At 47.2% G+C, this 17,847-nt stretch overlaps 1 protein-coding gene across 1 annotated transcript in view; it reads right to left on the bottom strand.

Moving 5' to 3' along the window:
- The window catches only part of Kank4 (KN motif and ankyrin repeat domains 4), a 72,168-nt gene that overhangs the window by 44,338 nt on the left and 9,983 nt on the right, over positions 1 to 17,847 (bottom strand). The window lies entirely within an intron of this gene.

The following is a 17,847-nucleotide window of genomic DNA, read 5'->3' as shown; positions in this document are numbered from 1 at the left end:
TTGCCTGCCTACAACACCTGATTGGCCCCCACCTCTGTACTTCACCCTTCAGACACACAGCTAACCTTGTGACCTCTGAATCACCAGAGAATTTCCGAGACTGAGCACATTTCTCTTGAATGACATCCGTGGAGAACTGTTAACAAGAGAGAGATTTCATTCTTTTTGCAATGGAGGGATACTCAGTTTCTGTGGCCAGTGCTCCTTCTGCTCCATGGTGGAAAAAAGCATGTGGCTATGTCTAAGCGGTCCCTTGGGCTTCTGTACTTTCTTCAGAAAGGGTGATTATTTGCTGGGTCTACTCTGACACAGGCTAGGGGGCGGCATCTTCCAGTAGTGTATCAGGTATGCATGGACCAAAACTGCCTCTGAGAGCAGGCTCATCTTGGCCACAGTCTCTCATGGAATGGAACTAATTGGGGACAGAGAGAAATCACCAGGGGAAGTCATGGGTAGAATAATCCAGGCATGTGAGTCACTCAAAAGATGGACTCCTTAAAGCAAGGGGAAGTGAGTCAGAAAGGTGGCAAAAGTCATGTGGATTGGGATGGGTGGGGCATAGACCTTCATCTACACCTGTCCTGCTTTCTAGAATGAACTTAACCTCTGACCGAAACACACTGTAAAACCAAGATGCAAATAGACAAGGAAAAGAGGCAGAACAGACAACTCAGCAAAGGAAATATGCAATGGCCAATATCTTAAAATATCTAATTTTCTAAGTCAAACATGGAAAGGATACCGTCTTTTCTTTTCTCTTTCTGTACTACTGGAGATTGAATTTAGGGCCTCATGCATGCAAAGTAAATACCCTACCACTAAGCTAAGCCCTGGCCTCAGAATGATTGGCAGATCACTCTGGTTTATGCTCGGCATTGTAGGTCCAATCCAAATGCTATCTGCTGTTATTTTTGTAATAGAAGCACAAGGCTGAGGTTCTGAGACTCTTGGTCACAAATTTGAACCTGTTTTTCTAATGCTAACACACTGTTGTAAGCTATGAAACACACTCTCTTACATATTATATTAAAACATAAACAACAAAAAACGTTTCCAAGGGAAGGTCCTGAGTGTTAGCTAAGCACATGATGAGACCCCTCCCACCTCAGCAGCTCACAGCAGAAACATTGCCTGGTGGCAACGCCCAGACACAGTGGGTTGTCTCCTAGCACCTGGGCTTTGTGTTTGGGGGCCCTGTTCAGTGGTTTGGGTGTATAGGGAAATAAAAGCCAAAGGCAACGGAAGTGTTCTAAGTGTAAGCAGAGCAGAACACAGCATAAAGTCTCTTCAGGAAATAGGTACACTAGCAATTACTATAATACAAATTCAATCGTGACTTCCATATTGCATTTAAAATCTAATCACATAGGCACTTGAACATGTGGTCGTGGTTGCTTTATTGTAATTACCACACATGGCTGCACAGGACATCATTGACTTGTGCCTTGTTTTCCAAACCCTCTCCCTGCTGGGAGTGATTCTGCCTCACATTTACTCTGTGCTTGCCCATCAGCCAGCCGGCAGGTGGTCCTCGAGGAACATGTCCAGGGAAGACGGCAGTTTCAGACGGCTGCAATACAACCGCACGGGCTTTGGAGAAACACGTGTTGCAAGGGTGTGAGCCTCAGACCTTCAACCATTCTCCTGCCTCTGCCTCCTGAATGCTGTGATTACAGCATTACATGCACCGACATGTCCAGTTTATATTATTCTAAATATTAACTTCTTATTGGATATATTTGAAAACTATTTACTCTGTTCTGCTGGAATGCTTCAGTTTCATGCATGCTAGATGTACACTCTACCGCCATCTTTAATTCCTTTTGGTGGACCAGAAGCTCCTTGATGGCAAGAACTAAGCCTTCTTCTTGCTCGTGTGAGTCATCTGTAGTGTCCATGTTTTTCTTTTGTTCTGGACAGGGTCTCGTGCCATCCAGGCTGACCTCAAAGCCGCTGTGTAACCAAGGATGACTTGCACATCCAATCTTCCTTCTAAGTGCTGGTATCATAGGCATGTATGATCACTCTTAACTTCGGGGGCTCTTAAAAAAAATCCTAAAAGCTGGGCGGTGGTGGCGCACGCCTTTAATCCCAGCACTTGGGAGGCAGAGGCAGGTGAATCTCTGAGTTCAAGGTCAGCCTGGTCTACAGAGCAAGTTCCAGGACAGCCAGGGCTACACAGGGAAACTTTGTCTTGACAAACAAAAAATTAAAAATAAATAAATAAACAAATAAATTTTCTTTCTTTTTTTTTTTTTTAAAAAAAAAGGATCCTGGAAACACCCTGTCTCCAAAATCTATAATTCTCATTGCAAAGTCCCTGCTCTAGTGGAAGGGGGTAAGAGTTCCCAAAGAGCTGTACGTGAATGCCAAATTCTGATTCTTAAAGGTAAGTGACATAGCAATGTGATTTTATTGTTTTAAAGAATTAGAAACAAAATACATTAATTAATTAAATGTTGACATTAACAAACAAAAATTGTCTGTAGCAGTAACCATCTACTCTTGCAAGGAAGAATGAGCCCTATGACCACCAAACAATACTGTAAAATTCCTGGGTATTCAAGCAGGTCAAGGTCTGGAATTCCTGCCATTCTCTAAAAGGGCGTTTTTGTTATTAGTGGAGAAGATATCTGTGCTTTTCCCAGCAAGGCCAAACTCTGTGAACACCCTTCGCAGGCCTGGAACTCCCTCCTTAGAGTCCCAGGTCTAAGGTTGGACTGGAACTCATAGTGCCAACCCATTTCACTTAGGACCTGGCCAAGGAGTATCCAGCGGAGTAACACCCTGCTGCCTGATTGACATCCTTTTGTGCACTCCTCTTCTGCGAGCTTGTTAGAGTGGGTTAAAGACTCGCAATTGTGGCCTCTGCCTTCTTAAGACCTGGATGTTAATTATTCTTATTCTTTTAGCTTCGATTACTTGTAAAATCATATTTGGAAATTTTTTTGTGGATTTGCTGTCTTGAGAGTTTACTTTATCACCACTTCATTTTCCTCTTCTCTTTTAATCCTTTATTACCACTCCCTATGGGAACCTTGGAATGAATGGACTCAGTAGGACCACGAGGATTTTCGCTCTTCACACTGTGCGCTGCCGTCTAGATAGTTTGCAAGCCACAACTTGGAGTAAATGGTTTCCCAGGAAGTCAGCTCCACTCCTCCTTCCTGGATCCTTCCGTGGAAGCTTCTCATGTGCAGAGACCGACGCCCTCTGTGTGGAAGGGGTAGGAGGCACCCTGCACTCTATGGGCAGTTCCAATACCTAGCATTACTGTCCTTGGTCAGAATCCAACTGAAACCTTCTGAGGCACCAACATGGATGCCTAGCATGAGCCCCAGGGACAGACTGTTCAGAGCTTTTCGTGGGCTGTGGCTTCCATCTTCTGGGTTGGGAGAAAGGTTTTTCTTGGATCAAATACACACAGCCTGCCCACTCAGAAATCTGTCTAAACAAAACTGAAGATGAAAAGTAATCCCCAGATATCTGGGTGTTACCAATATTGTCCTTTTCTCTTTAATTGCACAATACCCGATCTAGCCTCTTACTAGTTCAGTATGCAGAATAGACATCTGTCGTGTGTGTCAAACAAAGATGATGGATATTTAATCTCAGCAACTTGCCAGCTGAGGCAAGGGTGGGTATCATCAGAGATGAACCAGCAAGATGAGGAACTCTAGAAATTTCTATCCGTTTGAATGTTTCTTGGAAGCAGATGGAACTCACTTGGTGTGCTATCTAGCTTTACTCAGCAACGTTGGGTACTATTGTGATCTGGGTTCTGTTCTGTTATACTTAATATAGGTGCTATAGTTCAATGTATTTCTCAAAGTTCATGAGTTGGAATTTAAACCGTGGCAACAGTGTTGGGGGGGTGGGACCTAACAAGAGGTAACGGGATCACCAGGGGTGTGCCCTCATGAGTAGATGAATGAGAGGGTTAGCCATTGAGTCAGTAGGCTCGCATAAAAAGCAAGTTTGGCCTTCGCTTGCTCGATTGTTTGTCCCCTTTCTTTCCCCTCTGCTTTCTTTCACCTGGTGACCGGGTGGTACAACTCAAAGTCCCTCTGCAGCCGCCATACTGTGGTGATATCTTGTTTGTATAAATAACCTTGTCTGAAGATCAGAGGCCACTAGTTAACCATAGAGGTCTGGAGGTCTGTACAGACAGACAGGAAGTGAAGTGGCTGGGCGGATGAAGAGAGGAAGCAATAAGATGGGATGAGACAGGAGCTCGGGCTCTTTTTGGCTGGGAAGCTGAGTAAGTAAGGTGGTCATGTTTTGCTCCTTCGTCTCTCTGATCTCTCAGCATTCCCCTATATCTGACTCTGGACTTTTATTGTTAAGATCTATTAGAACTCGTGTGTGCTACATCACATCATGCTCTTAGTCTTCCCAGCCCCGGAACAATGAGTCAAGTAAATTCCTGTTGTGCTAAATTACTCAGTTTCAGATATTCTCTCCCCTAGACATATCTTAGAAAACAGACTAAAATAGCAGGCGAAGTCACTAAGGAATCATATTTCTGGAAGTCACACCCCAGGTTTAAACCATCCGACAGCAGCTCAGAGCCACCACACAATGACGGGGCATGCAGAACACAGTACAGGCCGACTTTCGCGAGGCTTCTCCCTGCATCGTCCCTCAAGCCACCCCGTGGCCTCTTTCAAGTCAAGATTTCTCTTCCTGCTTCTGCAAACCTTTCCCAGCTCCAGGCCAGGGCTTTGCAAGCAGTGAGTGTCCGTCCGGTCATTTTCACTGGCTCTACTGCTGAGAGAAGAGACATCTCTAACAGGACCTTGGACATCATCTCCATCCCTATGACGTGTGTCTATCAGACACCACAGCCCAGCTCAGATTTTGCTTTCTAGGCTCCAGGTCCAGCGCTTACTATTAGGAACTCGTGCCATGGTGTGCCTCGTGCTTTGGAGGATACTGACTTGATGGCTTCTCGGAAAAACAACATGGCTGCTATTCCCAGTTTGCGTGGAGAATAATGGAGCTTTCATTGTGGTGACTGCTTGCCAGAACACTGCTCATACTCCCACTGGTGACCTTTGCTTGCAGCCTCTGGCTACAGAGGCAGTACCAAACACAATAATAAGAACCGTTGCCAATGTCAATTAAGCACCTTCTCTGTATTCCCTTTACTCAAGCCTCCCGAGCACCTGGGGCCATGCAGTTACGACTCCTCTGCAAATAAGATAAAGATGGCTGCCTCGTGACCCAGTCGGAGCTCAGTGCTGTGCTCAAAGAAGCAGCGGCTAAGCAGATAAAAAATTAATTGGAAGCAATCCAAACCTTCACTGCCGTCTCCAGAGAAAATACCGAAGAGGAAGAGCATGCTTAGTGCAAAGCAAAACTTCTGCTTTCCTCTTGTCTATTCTGGGCACCTTGCTCCAGCAGCGCAGCTGCTCCAGCCGCAGAGAGCTTTACTCCCAGCATCCTTTGCACAGACACATCTCCTGGCGCCTCCACCACACTCCTCCCCACCTGGCTCAATTCACCTCCACCAGGTTCTCTCTGCCCTCTCCCCAGGAATTCCAGGGCTGGTTCCACTGTCCAGGCCTTTGTTCGCTCTGGAGAACCCCATCTACACTGTAACAGAGCAATAGAAAAGTGGGCTGTGCCTGGCATTTCCTCAGAAAAGAATTAGTCATAAGGTTTCACAGGTAAAGTTATGAATGCTCACTAACGGTTTTGTTATCCATTAAAGTTATGAATGCTCACTAACAGTTTTGTTATCCATTATAACTGTTTTATGGTGAGAGAACTAGGGCTTAAATATAATACAGGTACTTATATTGTTATAATAATACTTATTAAGTGCACACTGCCCTGTAGAAATGCTGGAAATGCTCACCTAGCTGACTAACGGTCATATTAGGTAGGTTATAACCTTCTCATGGACAGCATGTTCAAGGACGCAGATCTAGTATGAGGGGGTTTATCCAACTTCATGGAGCAAGCTCTTAAGCACAGAATGGACCCTTTGGGCTCCAGTTTCTGTAACTGTCTGCGAAACAAAATGCTTGGAGCCCAAGTGGAAAGAGAAGAAACCAGACATTTGCAAAGGTGGCTGGAGAGATGACTTTGGTGGGTAAGAGCACTGGTTGCTCTTCCAGAGGGCACTTACATGGAGCTTCAGAACTGTCTGCAACTCCAGTTCCTGGGGAGCTGACATCCTCCTCTGACCGCCTTGGGCGTGCGGTACACTGATATACATACAAGCAAAACACCCCCACACATAAAATAATAGATGGTCAGCAAAGGAAGGAGTCTAGACTTGGATTCCATCACAATCATGCTCTCGGGTATCAAGTGACTGTTAAAATATAAATATTTTCAGGGGATGCAGTCGGTCCAGAAATAAATTTATTTGCCAAGGAATAGAGTGGAAAATGCAGTCTTACTTAATCAATAAGAACACAACTAGGTTTCAAATAACCTTCAAAGGTTCCAAGGAGACTTGGGATGTCGAAGAGCTATTTAGAAGACAGCAGCAGTTGTGCTACGTGGTCATCAATTTTATATACAATGTGATTTGCAACTGTCAAAATTTCCATTTCCAAGACATTTTTGAGCCACAAACAAGGGTTTTGGGTCGCCAATTAATTTTGTTTTGCTGTCATTCACTGAGTTGTTGAGAGCTGGACTGACATCCAAGGTTCCTACCTTGCATAACTAGAGCGATGCATCTCCTGCCAATGGGCATCTCCCCACAAAGCCAGGGGACGCCACTATAGCAGTTCTGGGTGGAGGGTCTGCGTCCAAGTCACCTGCCCAAGGACAGATAAAGACCACAAGCTACTCCAAGGCCAAGACTTGAATTGGAAGCTTCCCCTGGTCCTGTTCACAACCCTTCATCTCCTATGAAGCTGTGGCACAAGAGTAATGGGCACAGCGAGATCCAAGGACACAGGATCGCAATCTGTTTAAATCAGCCCTCCAGGCGATGCCCCTGCACCCTCTGCTTGGCTTGCTTGTTTGTGACAGAGCTTGCTTCATAGTACAGGCTGGCCTCAAATGTTCTGTTTTCACCACAGTTTTCTTACTGTTGCAATAGTAGGTATATGGCACCGTGCCCCCTCTTACCTCCTTTACATCTGTTTTTATATACTAAACAGAATATTTATTTACTATACTTATTCATATTTATTGTGTACAAATTAAATCTAGGTTCCACATTTGAAAGAAAATAAGGCATTTTAAAAATTTTTTAAAACAATCTTATTTTACATACCTCCCAGTTCCCTCTTATCCTGTGCTTCCCCTCCCCCCACCTTCTCCCTACCCCACCCCCTATCCACTCCTCAGGGTGAGGCCTCCCAGGGGGAGTCAACAAAGTCTGTCACATCACTTCTGAGCAAGGTATTCCTCCATAGGGAATGGACTCCAAAGAGCCAGTGCATGCACTGGGGATCAATGCTGGTTCCACTGGCCCCACAGACTGCCCACGCCGCACAACTGTCACCCACATTCAGAGGGCCTAGCTCGGTCTTCTGCTGGTTCCCCAGCTGTCAGTCCGGGGTCAGTGAGCTCCCACTAGCTTTTCTGTGGGTTTCCCCAACATGGTCTTGACCCCTTTGTTCATGATATTGCTCCCCCCTCTCAATGGCTGGACTCCAGGAGTTCCGCACAGAATTGTTTTTCTTAGTCTGCCTTATTTCACTTAATATAATGATTTCCAGGTGCATTCATTTTTTTTCCCATGACTTCATCTTTATGGCTGTATAAAATCCCATTGTGTACATACATTACATTTTCTTTATCCGTTCATCTGCTCACAAGCATCTATTCTGGCTCTGTTTTTTGAGTACTGCAATTAGAACAGCAACAAACACGTTGTGCGTTGCTTTATATTTCTTTGGGTGTATACCCAGAAGTGGTATCAGTGAGTCACAATGGCGCATCTATTTTTAGTTTTTGAGAAATTCCACACTGATTTCCACCTTGGCCGCACAAGATTGCATTCCTGCTTGCCATGAGTAAGTGATCTTTCACTACACTCTCAGTAGCATATACTGTCCGACTGGGGCGAGATGGGACCTAAAAACTGTTTAATCTGCATTTCTGTGAAAGCTCCCAGAAGAAGAAACGAAAATGGCCAATAAATACTTAAAAGGGTGTTCAAATTCCTTAGCTATGCATTCGGTTCATCAGCCCATTTGTTGCCCGGATGGTGGGTCTGTGTTTAACGTTTGCATCTCTTTATATGTACTGAATTTAATTCCTTGCCTAATGAGTAGCTGGCGATACTCCATCCTGTTCTCTGGATGCCTCTTCACGCTGGTGATTGCTGGCTTTGCTGCACGGAAGTGTCTTGATTTCTTGTAGCCTCATTTGTCAACTCTTGGCATCACCACGTGTAGCATTAGCCTCCTTTTCAGAGATTCCTCGGCCATACCTGTGTCGTAACGTCTTTTGTCCTAGAGTTCCCTCCAGCGATTTCAAACTTCCAGGTCTTACATCGAGGTCGTTGATCCATTTTGAACTGATTCTGGTGTAGGGTGAGAGGCAAAATCTGTTTTCACTCTGCTCAGAAATCGCTTTCCCGGTCCCTTTGCCTACTTAAAAAAAATATTTTATAAACTCTCGCTTGGTGCCTTGCAAACCATATTCTGCCGAGATCTCCTGACGAGCTTGCTAATGTGTACACGCTGGTTCGACGGACGGGTCTGCGAGATTTCCATAAGGAAGAGACACTTGTGTGGCAGCCCTAAGTAGCACAGGGGTGAGGGGGCATCTGGTTTAGAGGGCCAGGAAGGGGGCTCTGCAGACCTCAGCGCCCCAGAGTTTGCAAATGATTTGCCCTTGGGCGAGTCTTTCTACCTCTGACCAGGCTCCCTCAGCTATGAGAGGGAGCTACAAATAGCTACTTACTACCTGAGACTGCTCATGAGTTGTCTCATGAGTGAATGTCCGTGTGCGTGTGCGCTTGCACATGGAGGAGAAAGCCAGGTCAGGTGCTTGCCTCTGACATTCCGCAGCTCATTTTGAAGACGAATTCTCTGCCTGAACCTGGAGCACACCAATTTGGCAAGATTAGCTGGCCAGCTCATCCCCCAGGGATTCTTTTGTCTCTGGCTCCCCAGTAGGACTGCAGGCAGCTTTTGAATCTGGTGCTAGAAATCCAAATTCAGGGCTGACGCTTGCGCAGCAGGTACCTTTCTAACAGAACCCTCTCCCCAGCCTGTTTTCATTGTTTGCTTGTTCGAGTCCCCTCTCCCATATGTATGTGTGTGCATTTACATAGGTTCTCAATCTGCAATCCAGGCTTGTCAGGAACTCACTCCGCAGCCCACACTGTCCTCAGACTCTTGCCACAGCCTCCCAAGTGCTTGGGATTCCAAACATAAGTTACCGTGTCCAGCTACATGCCTATTCTTCACACTGGCATGTAGAGAACGCCGTTGTTCTGGAGAGGGAAGGAGACAGTTGGTGCTCAGCAGTTGCTGGTTGCTTTGTCCTTGTTTCTGGAGAATTGGGCCCCGGCCAAGCAATAAGTCATTGTCTCTTACTTCTGCCTGGCCCTCTCTGCTGCCGGAGTACCTTCCGCTGCTTCAGCCAATAGGCTGCTGAAGCACAAGCCCACAGTGCTGCGGGAGCCAGCCCACTGGGGCGTGGTATATTTCTCTTTAAAAGAAGAGCGGCAAGCCTCAGCTCGGCCTCTTGGTTTCAGCACTTGGTTCAGGCTCCTGCTCCAGCGACTAGGCTCCTTTCCTGACGATTTATGTGTATGTAAGTTTACCCCCCCAAAATAAATACCCCTTTAAAACATAACTGGTGTGGGATTGATTCGCCATTACCTCTCCTCTGTTCCGGTACTGCCTGTCTTTTTCCTACCTGAAGATCTGGAAGTCGAAGCACAGACACATTCAGTGAGTCAGTTGTGGTCACAAAGCCCGCGCAGGGCAGAACTGATGTTGCAGTCAGTGTTCCCGGTGAAATTTACCAGCCATATTGTGGCATGCTTCAGGCTACAGTTGTCCAAAAGGCGTGGGCTGGAGGAAGCTGGTGGGTGGCTGAGGATGGTGAATTGGCAGGAGATGAACTTCAGTTGACAAAGTGAGGAAGAGGCAGGGGCAGGGCCTTCAAAGCAAGAGTAGCAGTTACGCTCAAGAGAATGAGGTCACATTCCCAAGGTCTTCAGACCCCTGGCAATCAGGAATGGAACTAACGTGATGAAGGCTGCATCTTCTCCTCCTGTCTACCACAGGGCTGACCCACAGCCATGCCCCATAAGGATACGGCACGTGGATGAATCGATCACTCACGTGATCCATTTTGAGGGCAGCAAGCGATTTGAAATTTGGCCTGTGGGACGTACTAGAACCTGTGAGCAGATTTTCCCTTTGGGGGCTGCTCTTCTCTAAAAGAAGGAACTATGTTCAACACAGAAGGACAAGGGGACTATTTCCCTTGGATCACAGCCAGCACACACAAGGCCTCCTTTTCTTCAGTCAGCAGGCGTTTGGCAGGCATGTGAAGCCTGCAGCCTGCCCAGCATACTTACCCACTTGTGTTCTGAGGCATGGAGACCTCCACCTACAAAGCCAAATATAAAGGCTGCCTTCACCATAGCCCGCTTGGAGCATGTGGCTCTGCAAGGCCCTCTCCTGGGCCAGGGAGGCCCTAGGGGCCAGGTCTCCCCACTGCTGCTGGAGATGGCGGTGATGATAATGCTGCCACAGCCCGTGAGCCTGGAGTCTCGCAGTCCAGCAGCAGCAGGAGGAAGAGGAGGCCCTCTTATTCAAAGGCCGGTCTCCCAGATGCACTGCTGTCTGGAAACAGTGCTCCAGACACTGGGCCAGGTTCTGTGGATTTACAGAAGAATAGACAGAGGTCTTTCCGTTAGGTGACTCACTGTCCCAGATGGGAAGGAAACAGGGGCCTAAATAAGGACTTTTGGTGTGAGAAAGGAGCAGACAAAACTTCTGGGAGAATCAGGAGGGCATACAGACATCACAAACTTGAGCTGACTTTTGAATGGTGAATAAGAGTTTACCAAGCAAATGGGGCAAAGAAGAAAACGTGTCAGAGAGAGAAGAGAGGAGAGATACTGGAACTTGCTCTGTTTACCAGGCTGGCCTCGAACTCACAGAGATTCGCTTACCACTGCCTGCTGGAATTAAAGGTGTGCACCACCACTACCTGGCTTCATTTACTATATGCGTGTGTGTGTGTGTGTGTGTGTGATGAGCATACCATAGCACAAGTGGAGGTAACTTTGGGGAGTCAGTTCTCTCCTGCCACTCTCTGGGTTCTGCGGATAAAACCCAGGCTGTTGGGCTTACACATTGAGCACGTTTACCCACCAACCATCCCAACAACCCCACGGCGGCTACAATCTGAAAATCAGGCACAGGCATAGAAGGTGTTGCACAGGCTCCTGCACTGGCTTTGCCGTCCTGAATTGTTTTCAGCTTTGGGACAGATAGGGCAACGCCTTCTGTGCTGTCTCTGCCTTGCCAAGCAGCCTTTGTCATGTGCAGAGAACACAGTCGGTTCTGTGTAAGAACAGACAGAAGCAGATTCACGGAACATAAGAACTGGACCAGCCCCTGCAGTTAACTGGCCCATCTTTCTCGTTTCACCAAAACAGAGCAAGCGATGATATGTAGCATTGAACACCCACTAAGGAAAACCTACTTCCTTCTAGTCAAGAGAATGGAATCTACCTCTGGGTGGGGACATGACACTGTCACCTAAAACCAATCACCCAGCCAAGGGACCACCCCAGGAAAGCAGATTCACTGACAGGATGCTAAGAAGATGGGAGGAATATCTATTCCTTTAATGAGATAATGTACTTTTCCTCCCCTGAAACTCTGTCCCTGGCACAGTCCCCCCAGAGCTGCTATGACATTCTGTCTGTCTGTTTACCTTCCTGAGATCTTTTTTTCTTCTGGATGCTGACAAGAGAGAGCTTAAGTGCTTCCTCTGATACTTTGGATCTTTTAAAAAAATAATTTATTTACTTTTATTTGCATCAATATTTTGCCTGCATGTATATCTGTGTGAGAGTGTCAGATCTTGGAGTTAGAGACAGCTGTGAGCTGTCATGTAGGTGCTGGAATTTGAACCTGGGTTGTCAGGAAGAGCAGTTAGTGGTCTTAACCATTGAGCCATCTCTCTGGCTTTTTAACTCTTTCTCTGAAGCGCTCTTCCCCCACGATGCCCCCCCCCCTTACAAATGGTGCGGTTTCTGCTCTTCTGAGTCTCCATTTCCCATCCCCCACCCCAAGGCAGCTGAGGTTTCCTTCTTGCCTGCCCTGAGGTTTTACTTTTAAACACTAATAAAAATGTCTTGGGGCTTTCTTCTGAGTCCATTCTTAAATTCCTTTATTGAGATGAAGATTCCACAGCAGCTGGGCCCTTTAGCAATTTTGTTTTGTGGTTTACAAAGAGGAAGCTATACATAGGGAGAGTGTTGTAGATGGTTTGTGTCCCGGGTCATTTTAAATCCACCCCTAACTGTGATGGTGTCAGGAGTGGGGCTCTGGTGGCTGGGGTGAGATTAGGTCTCCTACAAGAATTTCTAGAGAGTTGCCTTGCCCCTACCACCACATCAGCATGTATGAGAGTCAGGAAGTAGCCAATCAAACCTTTGATCTAGAACTTACAGCCTCTTCAGCTGAAAGTTTTGGGTTTTGTCTGGTTTTGGTTTCGGTGTTTTTTGTTTGTTTGTTTTTTGAGACAGGGTTTCTCTGTCTTACAGTTCTGGCTATCTTGGAACTCACTCTGTAGACCAGGCTGGCCTCGAACTCACAGAGATCCACCTGCTTTTGTTTTAAGCTAACCAGTGTACGATAGTTTATAACAGCAGCCCAAGTGGACCCAACCAGAGGTTAAGTGATTTCCAGACATCAGCAACTGGAGGAGAGAAGACTTGAAACCAGTGACTCGCTCTGGCCACCAAGGCCGTGGTTTTCACCCAAAGGGCTGGTAGATGGGACGAGTTTCTGGAGATAGGGAAGGAAGACTTGTCTCCGGCGAGGCCCTGAGGTGAAGATGAGGGTGTCTAAGCCACATGATAGACACTTTCTCTTCTCAAGAGAGCTAATGGCAGAGCGTGAAGGGTTTGGTAGGATCTGGGAACTTGGGGAAAGCAGCTGAGGTTTGTATCAGGCAGTGAGGAGAATGGGGTGAGAGGCCATTGGGACAGAAATGAGGGGGTCACGTAACAGATGAAGTCAAAGGCCAGGGATTTCACAAAGATCTTGTCTTGCGTTAGGGAAGTGGGGAGATAAAGCTTAGCCTAGAAGGGTCGGGGTACTGTAGGACACAAAAGAGGATACACATAGCAGCCAAGGGAGGGGATTGGGAAGCAGGGTGTTTTTAATATCCTGCCACCTGTGTTAACAGGCACAGTGGCAAGGACGAGCATGTAGCTGTGGTATGTGACAGCTGAGGTCTGTTGACCGGCTACCCTATCTATCGCTCATTAAAAAGGGGCCCCCGAAGCTTTCCAACACTCGTGGGTTTTCTTTTTTTGATAGCGAAGGCCCATGACTCCCCACCAACTTCCTGTGCCTACAGCACTAGGAATGGGCTAGCCTGAGCAAATCGCTATGCAGGTGGGCCTCAAAAGCTTGCTATGAGACATTAAGGCAAACCTCTCTCTATTTCTCTTGAGTACATATTAAGACATCTTGGATATATTAGCCTAAATAAGACACATTTACAATGAATTCTACCTGTTGTTATTCTGTGTTCTAGTAAATGCTTCAGATGAGACCCAAACTATATTGCTATCGGCACAAACTGGTCTTTAAGGCAACAGTGGTATTAATTCAGGTTAGACGTACACGGCCAGTATGAGCACTTAAGCAAGGAGCTTATGAAAATAGATCTCTCTGCCCTTCTGAGAGAAGGGGAGGATAGAGCTGGTGAGGTCTGATAGAAGATGGCCAGGAAGGGCCAGAAAGACGTGGCCTGGATGAGGAGGAGGGCCCCTCTTTGGTTGTGGGGAGATTCTATGATCCACCACTGAGAGGGGCAAGAAAGGCAGCATGCATCTGAAGTGAATTCAAACGTCTACAAGGTTCCCGGACTCCAGTGACCACAAGGACTGACCCTGGCTCCGCTTCTGATCCCAAATCCCCTTTGGTGTCCTGGCTCAGTACCAGGCCATTCACAACCAACTTCCTTTATGCCCCATTCCCCCACCTTCCCATCCCCCACCACCCATGAGCTCTGTTTCCTCTGGGAGCCTGAAAGCCACCCCCTCCACTTGTTTCCATAGGTCTCTCCCAGAACACAGATGCCAAACAATTCCTGCCTTCCAAAGAGTTTTCCCTGGGGTCAGGGAAGTCACTCAGTGGGTAAAGGCATTTGCCACCACCTGGATACCCAGGTTTGGTTCCTAGAACTCACAGAGTGGAAGGAGAAAAACTATTCCCTCAAATTGCCATTTGACCTCTGCACGTGTGCCGTGGCATACTTCCCTACACACATACATCACATACACGTACAATTAAAAATGTCTCCAACCCCCAAATGCCTAGAGCTAGGGCTGACCCCCCACCCCCTCCCCTACAGGAAACGTCTGGCAGCAATTAGGAAGGCAGCAACACAGCAAGTCAGCGTGACTTAGGGGCCCAAAGTAGAGACCCTAACTCAGACTTGCCTGTTGCTGTTGGGTTTGTTTGTTTGTTTGTTTGTATATTTGAGTTTAAGGCGTGTCCAAACTTGTCTGGGCTTTTGTTTCTTCGCTTTTTGGTCTCACAGTGCTGACTTAAATCTATAGTCTTGGCAGGTGGTATTAATGAGGTAACAGGAGTAGGTGCGCTTTGTGAAAGGAAGGTCACAAGCACCAGGAACTCCAGCTCCAGGCAATGGTGGCAGGTCGGGGGTGGGGGGTGGAGGAGTGGGGAGGTGGAGGAATGGGGGATACACTTGCACTCGCATACACATACCCACCTATCCACTCACAAACCCTAATTAAACATAATAAAAATGCATTTTAAAAGGAAAGAAAGATCCTTTTGGAATATAGCTGTGGCAATGAGGTGTTGTGGAAGGAGGAAGCTGGGGTGCAGGACAAGGTAATCAGACAGGGCATGTGTTCTCTGTTCTGCTAAGGGGCTGGCTTTCCCCACTAGAAGAAAAGCACCCCACCCCCACTCCCAAAGGACAGCAAAGGCAGCCACGGCCTGGCCTTTCCATCAGAGAACACACACCTAGCTTTGAGACTCTTCCTTTAGCTGAATTTAAATAAAAAAAAAAGCGGGGCATTCTAGGGAAGACAACCCAGACAAGACCTGAATTCTGCTGTTAATGAACTACTTGAGATTTTAAGACTATCCGGCACCCAAATCAAGATTTTATACAGTGAAAAGCAATAATTCATCCCAGATCGACTCTCCCTCCAAGCCCTCCCCCAGCAGGGTGAGGAGTGGAGAATGCGGAATCCTAAGAATGGAAGGCGTAGGCAGGGCTGGCGCCTGTGGGGCAGAGGGCTGGGATCTCTGAACCCCCAGAACCGCACTGAGGGCAGTCAGATTTCATTTAAAAATTCACCGTGGCCCTTTGAAGGAAGGAATTGCTATCCCCATTTTACAGAGAAGGAAAGCCGAGGCTGCGGAGGAGGGGCACAGTTCAAAGTCTGCTTTTTAGAGTCAGGTGTGTTTCCTATGAAGGCTCTCTTTATACACGCCTGGACATAATGAGTGACCTGCCTTTTGCTCAAGATGAAGCATCAGAGGATATGCGCGGTGGGGCAGTAAAGTCCTGTTTGGATTTATAAAATATCCATCTTGAGATCAACAGCTATCTTTCTATCCATCCATCCATCCATCCATCCATCCATCACCTATCTCAGTAAAGATAGTTTTACACACGAACAGTACTAAGTCTGGAACAGCACACTCCAAACCTCCCCCACCCCCACCCACTAGCTCTTTACAGTTTGGAATTTTCTCCATTATTTGAAATATTTGCTGTGAACTGATATAATCAAGAGTTCAGCCTCGGGCCCCACCATTTGCATCCTTCCTGGTGTGGCACCCGCCCTTTCATTTCCTACCCACCCGGGGCCACAAGGCGCCCATCCACCACAAATGCTTACTTCTTTATTGACAATTAAACTTTCTGCAAAGAGTGGGTAGCACTCACTGCCCGATCTGATAAAGGGATCACAATGCCTGGCCTTTGGAGTTTCCTTTCTCCTCCCCTGTAATGAATTATTTGTTACTTTCTGGGCTTGTGACATTGATGCCCGAGGGATACTGTGGTGAAGACCTCAGGCAGGCTAAGTGGCTGTGTGCCCACAGTAAGTACCTGAACCACTCAGCTTCGGGATGCAGCCGCCATCTGGAGATTAATTCAAGGCTGGCATTTCCACACTAGATTTTTCTTTCCTCAGAAGACAGGAGTGTGGACTTATGTAAAATCTGGTTTTTCAATGTTGACAGAATTCTTCTTTAAAATACTGTAGAGATCAAAATACATTGCATGAGATTCTAAGAGAATTAATAAAAAAAATAGTTTTAAAAATACTGGACAGGCAAAACAAACAGACTTCACGGAGTGAGCCAGCCTCTGCAGCAAGATAGGGAATGCATCTCGGGCCACAGTTCCAGCCCAACCTCCAACTTCTCTTCCATAAACATGGTCCCTGCCTCACCCAGACCTGGGCAGCCTCTGCCTCTGCCAGTGTCATCTCTGCTCCACTATGGTGTCCTTCAGGGATCTGCTTCAGTAGCCCATCTCCTTAACCCCAGTCCCAACCTCAGTTAACACTGTCTGCCCAGGGTCCCTTACAAACTGCTCCTCCGCTTCCGTTTGCGTTTCTCTGGGTCTCCAGCACCCCCCACACTCTGACTTCTGCTTTCTCTCCACGCTGAAATCTTTCTGTTAGGTCACGCATTGAGAGAAAGGAAGAAAGGGTTTTGCTGCCAATCATGAGTTTGGGTGAGTCTGGCACACTGTGGCCATCTTCAGTCTTCTACGTACCTATAGCTTTGCAAGCCTTGTAGATGCTCTTCTTGGGAGAATCCTCATCCACTGGAATTCTCCTTTCTTAGTCTATGGTTTCTATCGGGCCCTGTGGACAGTTTTACCTGTTGGTATCCACTTCACCCCACACCTCAGACAGCATTGGTCTCCTCCCTCTACCTGGGCCCCCACAGCATCTGTGCAGTCTCTCGGTCCCCATGAGAAACCGGGGAACTCCGTCTCCAGGGGCCCATCTGTTCTAATGGATCATAAATGCCTTGCCTAATGCAGTGCCTAGCCCCGTGCCCATGATCAGGCAACATTACTGGCTGTTAGGAAGCAAGGAGGAGGGGCAGGAAGGAAAAGACCATGAGCAAAAGAAGGAGGAAAGGAAAAACGAGGCCATAGGTCACAGAGGAATGTGAGATCCAGGGCTCAGTTGTTAAGAGAAGACCCAGGTTTGGTTCCCAGTACCCCACGGTGACTCACAACAGCCTGTTTCTCCTCTTCAGGGGCATCTCACATCTCTTTTATCCTCCTTGGGCACTAGGCACACACATGGTACACTTATATATATTCAGGCAAAAATAATCATACATATAAATTTTTAAAAGAGAGCCAGCCCCTTGGCTGAGATCAAAGCCTCTGGACTGTGCTGTAGGCAAATGTTCCCAGCCACTGTCTCTACCTCAGCATGGCAGGAAGCTCTCGGCTTCTGGGCCCAGGAACCAGCATTCACCCCCATGAACTCCTTGCTCCTGGTCTCCAGCTCTAGGGAAAGAGATCTTCCACTTTACTCAGGCGCTGTTTTGAGAAGCCAGCTGCAGTTATGACTTGGTAGGCAAGAGCCTCCCAGAGGCCAATGAGAAGCCAACCACAGAGACTCAGGGCAAACCATGTGCCTGA

Source organism: Myodes glareolus, chromosome 3 (genome assembly GCF_982192425.1).
Source record: "Myodes glareolus chromosome 3, mMyoGla1.1, whole genome shotgun sequence".
Taxonomy (NCBI): Eukaryota; Metazoa; Chordata; class Mammalia; order Rodentia; family Cricetidae; genus Myodes; species Myodes glareolus.
This window is presented reverse-complemented; position numbering and strand designations above follow the sequence as displayed.